Source organism: Trichechus manatus, unplaced genomic scaffold (genome assembly GCF_000243295.1).
Source record: "Trichechus manatus latirostris isolate Lorelei unplaced genomic scaffold, TriManLat1.0 scaffold00019, whole genome shotgun sequence".
NCBI classification, from domain to species: domain Eukaryota; kingdom Metazoa; phylum Chordata; class Mammalia; order Sirenia; family Trichechidae; genus Trichechus; species Trichechus manatus.
The window spans coordinates 5,762,467-5,770,355 of NW_004443955.1; the positions used below are offsets into that span (position 1 = coordinate 5,762,467).

General features: G+C 41.1%; 2 non-coding genes across 2 annotated transcripts; both read right to left on the reverse strand.

Annotated features, from left to right (window-relative positions):
• Positions 1-1,644: 1,644 nt before the first annotated feature.
• On the reverse strand, positions 1,645-1,724 carry LOC111819846 (small nucleolar RNA SNORD115). The gene has a single exon (XR_002823420.1). It is a non-coding gene; the product is annotated as a small nucleolar RNA SNORD115 (small nucleolar RNA).
• Positions 1,725-5,058: 3,334 nt separating this feature from the next.
• Positions 5,059-5,139, reverse strand: LOC111819852 (small nucleolar RNA SNORD115). Its single transcript, XR_002823425.1, has one exon. It is a non-coding gene; the product is annotated as a small nucleolar RNA SNORD115 (small nucleolar RNA).
• Positions 5,140-7,889: the final 2,750 nt, after the last annotated feature.

A 7,889-nucleotide genomic window follows, 5' to 3' on the forward strand; every position in this document is an offset into this window, starting at 1 on the left:
CCAAAGGGGCAGCTTCTGTCCAGAGGTGGGATGGGAAGGCAGAGAGAGTTAGGAGCTGGTTGAATGTTCATGGGGAATCAGGGGCAGAGGGGAGGAGTGTGCTGCTTCAGAATGGGATGAGCGGTTGGTTTCTCATAACAATGTTATGTAAAAAAAAATTTCTGTATGGGAGACTAACTTGAAACGTAAACTTCATTTAATTACAACAATAAAAAAAAGAGTTTTTTAAAAAAGTAAACCAAAAGAAAAAAAAAAAAGAGATTGGCTCAAAACACAATCCAAATCTTGTAGATTGAATCCTGCCTCCTTAGCCTAACTGCCACTAATCCCATTTTATCACCATCATAGAGATAGGATTTACAACACATAGGAAAATCACAACAGATAACAAAATGGTGAACAATCACACAATACTGGGAATCATGACTTAGCCAAGTTGACAGATAATTTTGGGGAACACAATTCAATCCATAACACTAGTCATCTCCAAGGCCTCACCATATACAACTGGCATCATCCCTCACATTAGCTTTTCCACCCAGAAATCTCTGTAGCTACCGTTTCTTTAAACGTAGAGTCAGGTATCAGACTACTCAGTAGTTTATCCCATTCCAAGATTTATGGGAAAAGTGCAAGTAGAACCTAAGTTTCCAGCCTCTACTGACACAGGGGTGGAATAATTGGAAGTTTACCAGTGTTGCCGGTACAGCTCCTAGTCCTTTGCCTGCCATAAATATTTTAGAAAAAGACATTTGTCTAGTTGTATATTTCTCCCAATTCAATAGGACATACGGACTGGGACCCAGGGTATCAAAAATTACTCAAGTTGAAATTGTTTCAAGTTCTTGAATCCTAAATATTCACCCATGAATATCATCGCCACTTAGCCAATCAGTCAAGGTCAAGAAAAAATGAATAGAAAAGTCTCATCTGATTCCCAAACCCCAACTACCTTTGGGCTGTGTCTTAGTCATCTAGTGCTGCTATAACAGAAATACCACAAGTGGATGGCTTCAACAAACAGAATTTTATTCTCTCACAGTCTAGTAGGCTAGAAGTCCAAATTTAGGGCACCTGCTCCAGGGGAAGGCTTTCTATAGGTCCTTGTCATCAATCTTCCTCTGGACTAGGAGATTCTCAGCACAGAAAATTTGGGTCCAAAGGCTGCATCTTGCTCCTGGCATTACTTTCTTGGTGGTATGAGGTTCCCCTGTCTCTTTGCTCACTTGTCTCTTTTATATCTCAAAAGAGATTGGACCAAGACATAACCCAATCTTGCAGATTGAGTGCTGCCTCGTTAGTATAACTGCTGCTAATGCCATCTCATCAACAAATCATGGCTTAGCCAAACTGATATGTTTTGGGGGGACACAATTCAATCCATGACAGGCTGTGTCTTCACTTGTCCAAGTGTTAGATGGGACCAGTTATAACCACACAGAATCACTCATTCACCTTGAATCCTTGCAATGGTGAAATTTTTGGAAGCAGGTCTTTCTAAATCACATGAAAAGAGCCAAGGAATGAGGCAGACAAACATCAGGAAGTTAGGTATTTTCGATCACTTGAGGGAGGTGAAAAGAATCAAAATGAGGGTCCACTTTGAAGAAGATAAATACGATTGGGCAAAAGGCGTTTTCCCCTAGGCCTCAGCGTAATCCTATTAAGTATGATTTTTTGTCATCGTCTCTCTTTAAGACAAGTTTAGGTGTCATCATTGACCTGAGCCATGTCATTCCCCAGGTGGAAATCCCCTGAGACCTCAAGATGCTTACCACAGATGTCTTCCTTCCAGCCTAGTGTCCGACTGGATCAGAGTGTTCACATATCCTCTTCCTGTTTCCTGGGGGACGAGGTTTTGAATGACCCCAATGAAAGCAGAACAATAGAGAAGTTTCTCACAAACCCTTTTTAAAGGACAAAGCAATAAGACAGAGGTCAAAGAAGAGAAATTCATTTTTTTATGGCTGTGGTTTAGCAGATATTCCCAAAGGGATAGATAAAATCAGTACTCCTACAAGTAACTCATTAGGTTGGCAGCTGAGCTTTGACACAAAGCAAGAAACATAGGATAAGGACAAGGCCTAAAGGTCTCTGGACGTAGAACAATCTCTCAGGAGGTCCCATGCAGAAGAGGCTTTTCAGTTGATTAGCTCTGGCTGATATATTTAACAGTCATATGAGTATCCACAGACATTGTCCAGTGAACGGAAACTCAGGAAATGACAAACCTGAAGATTTACAAGTTAGCTGTGAGGACACTAGGAAATGTATTCCTTTTCAAGAATTGTGGCATCGCCTCTTCTAGAAAGTGCCATAGTCCTATTATTGTTTGATGTCACTCTTGACCCGCCCAGGGCCCCAATCCACCTCACACAAAAATATTCTTAGCAGAAAGAACCCATCTCCTCCTGTTTTTCAACCAGCAGAAGATCCTTTAGAATACACAGAACAGGACTCTCATCACATCTCTGTATGATTATAATGAACTACTAGTAAAAAGTGATCTTTTCACATGTGCAATGCAGCAGTAAGTCCTTCATTCTGTGAGTAGAAGATCAGTCTATCAAGTCTTCCTATTTCTGAATACTGAAGCTAGTCATCTCCAACGCCTCATTTTTAACAACTGGCATCATCACTCACATTAGCTTTTCTACACAGAAATCTGTGTAGCCACCCTTTCTTTTGTCTTGGAAGAAGTACAACCGGAATGCTCCTTAAAAGAAAGGATGGCAAGACTACCTCTTACATACTTTAGACATGTTGTCAGGAGGGATCAGTCCCTGGAGAAGGACATCTTGCTTGGTAGAGAGTCAACGAAAAAGAGGAAGACCCTCGACGAGATGGACTGACACAGTTGCTGCAATAATGGGCTCAAGCATAATTCTGAGCATAGTACAGGACTGGGCTTGCGGTATCAGAGTACTCAACAGTTCACCCAACTCCAGCATGCACGGGAAAACCACACTGCAGAACCTCAGGTTCCAGCCACAACTTAGGCATTCGATTATGGGACTTTTACCAGTTTTGGTGGAATAGATCCAGGCCATCGAATCCCATAAATACTTCAGAAAAATACATCTGTCTAATTGTGTATTTCTCCCAATTCAATATAACATATCGGACTCTGCTCTAGGATATCAAATACTACTCAATTTGAAATTGTTTGAAGTTCCTGTGAATCCTAATTATTCACCCATGAAGATCACCACCACTTAGTGAATCAGTTAAGGTCCAGAAAAAAAGAGGGGACACATCTCATCTGACTACCAAAACTAAATGCCTTTGGGCTGCATCTTCACTTGTCCAAGTGTCAGATGGAAGCAGTTATAATGACATACAATTACTCACCTTGAATCCATTGAATGGTTCATTTCTTGGAAACAGGTCTTTCTAAATCACACACAAAAAAGGAAAAGAGCCAAGGAATGAGCCTGACAAACATCAGTCAGTTGGGTATTTTTTATCCCTTAGAACTCAAGATGCTTACCACAGATGTCTCCCTTCCATTTCAGTGTCACACTGGCTCATAGTATTCAATATCCTCTTCAGGTTTCCTGGTAGGTTAGAATGATCCTCAATGAAAGCAGGTGAACAGGGATCAACCTCAGAACACTTTTTAAAGGACACAGCAGTACGACACAGGTCAAAATAGACAAGTTCATTTCCTCATGGATATGGCTTTTGCAGGTATTCCCAAAGCTATCAATAAAATTAGTGCCCCCACAAGTTACCCATTACGTAGCCTGCTGACCATTGACAAAAAGCAAGAAACAAGCAAGGTAAGGACAAGGCCTTGAGGTCTCTGGACATAGAACAAAACTCTCAGGAGGTTCTATGCAGAGAACAGGATCTTCCGTTGATTACCCCTGGATGATATATTGAAGAAAGCCATATCTGTATCCACAGACATTGTCTAGTCCATTGAAACTCTCTAGAAATGACACTGTAGGTGTCCAGAAAACTGGGGATCTACAAATCAGCTGTCAGGGGATTGGGAATTTTATTTCTTTTCAATAATTGTGACAACATCTCTTCCTGGAAGTGCCATAGTCCTATTACTGTACTCTTGACCCCTATGGGGACCCAATCCACCTCCAGCCAAAATATCACAGCAGGAAGAATGCATCTCCTCCTGTATTTAAACCAGAAGAAGATCCTTTGGAATATACAGAGCAGGACAAACATCGAAACTCCACAGGATCCCAAAGAACTTTCAGAAAAAATGATTTTTCATACACTCAAGGCAGCAGTCAGTCTTTCACTCCTTGTGGAGAGGATCAGCTGATCCTGACTTCATGAGGCCTGAACTGTTAAAGTTAGTCATATTCAGGGCCTCACCTTTAACACCTGGCATCATCCTTCACATTAGTTTTTCTACACAGAAATTTGCTCAGCCACCTTTTCTTTAAAGGTAGAGTCAGGTATCAGACTACTCAATAGCTCATCCAATTCCAAGTTTCATGGGAAAACTACACTGCAGAACCTAAGATTCCAACCTCAATTGACACAGGAACTCAATTAAGGGAAGTTTACCAGTGTCCTGGTATAGCTACTAGTCATTCATATCCCATAATTATAAAAACACATTTGTTGAGTTGTGTATTTCTCCCAATTCAATACGACATATTGGACTGGGCACCAGGATATCAAAAATTACTCAAGTTGAAATTGTTTCGAGCTTCTGTGAATCGTAAATATTCACCCATGAGGATCACCACCACTTAGTGAATCAGTCAAGGTTAAGAAAAAAAAGGGGGGACACCTCTCATATCATTCCCCAAACACAATTTCCTTAGGGCTTCCTCTTCACTTTTCCAAATGTCAGGTGGGACCAGTTATAATGATATAGAATCACTCACCTTAATCCATGGAATGGTGGATTTCTTGGAAGCAGGTCTTTCTAAATCACACAAAAAGAGGAAAAGAGCCAAGGGATGATCCTGTCAAACATCAGTCAGTTCCATATTTTCTACACCTTGAGGGAGGTGAAAAGAATCAAAATGAATGTCCATTTTGAAGAAGATAAATAAGGTTGGGCAAAAGGAATTTCCCGCTGGGCTTCAGCGTTATCTTATTGAGCAAGATATTTCTGTCATCATCTCTCTTCAAGACAATTTTAGATGTCATCATTGACCTGAGTCATGGCACTTCCATGGTATATATACATCATCTAATACCTCAAGATGCTAACCACAGATGTCTTTTTTTCAGCTCAGTGTCACACTGGATCAGTGCGTGTACACATCTTGTGGAGGATTCCTTCTGTGTTCAAATGACTCCAAGGACAACTGGCCAACAGGAATCATCCTCAGAAACTTTCTTACAAAAACAGCAGTAAGGCTGAGGTTACCGGGAGAGGTCTTCTTTTCTTCATGGATATGGGTCCTGCCAGCTATTTCCAAAAGTTCCCATAAAGTCAGTATGCTCAAAAAATAACCATTAGGTAGACCTCTGATCATTGACAACAAGCAAGAAACCAGCAAAATAAGGACAAGACCTAGAGGCCTCTCAGCATAGAACAAACTGTCAGGAGGTTCTAGGTAGAGATTAGGTTTTTCCATTGATCACCGCTCGCTGATACATTGAAAAAAGCCAAATCTGTATCCACTTGCATTGTCCACTCCATGGAAACTCTCAGGAAAAGACACTCTGAGGGTTACAGATAACTGGGGATCTACAAGTAGCTGTCAGGACACTCAAAAATGTATTCTTTTTCAAGAATTGTGGCAACACCTCTTCCTGAAAGTGCCATGGTACAATCACTGTCTTAGGCTAGATTCTCAAGAGAAGCAAAAACAGTGAAGTGTATGTGTATATATATATATATTCAGGAAATGGCTGATGCTGTTGTAGAGGCTGGAAAGTCCCAAACCCACGGGTCAGACATCATGCTATAGGCTTCTTCTCACTAATATGGCAACAGGGGCTTACAAATCCAAGATCAGCATGCCAAAAACAGGCTGGCTTATGTGCTGTGGAGGCTCACAAATCCAAGAGATCGTCAGGTAAGATAACGGGCTGTTGGCTCAAGTCCCAAGAACCAGAGTTCAGATGATGACAAGCCGAATGCAGGAACCAGAGCAGAGCAAAAGCCAGTGAGTTTTGACCAAAAGTCCATATATATTAGATGCAGGCAATACCCACAAGGAAACTCCCTTTCAACTAATTGGCTGCTCATAGTAGATCTCATCATGGAGGAGATTACATTAGATCAGATCTCATCCTGCTGGTGATCTCATCATTACATAACTGCCAAACTACATCATAACTGCCAAACCTCTAAAAATCATGGCCCAGTCAAGTTGACACACAGCCTTAACCATTAATGCTCACCCCTTGTCAACTTGGCACCCGTACGCATTTTTTTAAACCATACATAATCTCTAAATAAAGACAATTATAAAGTCATACTTGTGCCTAACATGATACAACTATTACGTGTACCAACGAAAATGCACTAGCCCTGTTTACATCTTACATTTTATAAGTGAAGAAAACAAAAATATTTGATGCACACATACAAGGAAAAAATACTCATAACAATTACAGTCCCTGTTTCTGCAACTGGTCACATGGTTGTAGCTGGTATTTAGAACTACCTTCTTCCACCACCCATTCCATATTCCCTTTACCCTCAGCTGGTCATAGTTCTTTGCCTGGTGGGGTAACTCAAACCTTCATTCCTGAAGGGTCAGGGCTATTATTAGTTATGTCAAAATTGGGTTGCTGTACAATTGGAAGAGCATAGTCAATGTCACTGAACTGTGCATGTAGAAATTTTTGAAATGGTGTATCTTTGGGTATGTGTATTTTCAAAAAAAAAAAAAAAAGGTTGAGAATTTAGAGGGTTAATATGTTGTGGGGTTGTTAACCAATGTCATAAAACAACATGTGTACTACTGTTTCATAAGAAACTATTTGTTCTGTAAGCCTTCACCTGAAGTACAATAAAATATAAAAAATAAAAATTAAAAAAAAAAATGGGTTGCTGTAGTTTTCCATTGACTTTAATCACAAGGCGTGGTAGTACTAAGAGATGCTCTAAGGGATCTCTTGCATTCCAGACATACTTTTCTTTACCTCTATTATGTAATATCAATACAATTTCTTTATGGTGATCAGGATAATCACACTAGCCAAAACGGTAACTCCTTTCTTTCCCAGTTGAACCAGAGGCATAAGAAGCCAAAGTGGCTGGCTACTTTCTTAACTCCCAGCACAATGGAATCACTGACGTGTCTCCAAGTGGGAGCATTCCTCCCTATAGAACAAAGACCTCTAGATCTGCAGAGCATAGGGTCATGGGGACAGGAAGCAAACACTTTGCAATTGGGTCAATAGGGGTAATGGTGAGTAGTGCCACTCCCATTTCCACTCCTAGATTCCTAGACACATGAATCCTGGCTATGGGACTATATATTGGACGCTAGATTAGAGCATATACAGCCTCCTGGAGAACACTGCCCCAACCCTGCAAGGTATTGCAACCTAGCTGGCACAGTAATTGTGTCTTCAAGAAGGCCATTCCATCGTTCTATCAAGCCAGTTACTTCAGGATGATGGGGAACATGGTAAGGCCAGTGAATTCCATTAGCATGGGGCCATTGCCACACATCATTTGCTGTGAAATGAATCCATATGTGGGATATCATGATGGTGGATAAGGCATTCTGTAAGTCTGTGGATGGTCATTTTGGCAGAAGCATTGGGTGCAGGGAAGGCAAATCTGTATCCAGAGTAAGTGTCTGTCCCAGTAAGAACAAAACACTGCCTTTCCCTGATGGAAGAGGTCCAATGTAATCAACCTGCCACTGTGTTACTGGCTGATCACCTGTAGGAATGTTGCCATAATGGGGACTCAGTGTTGGTCTCTGCCGCTGGCAGAT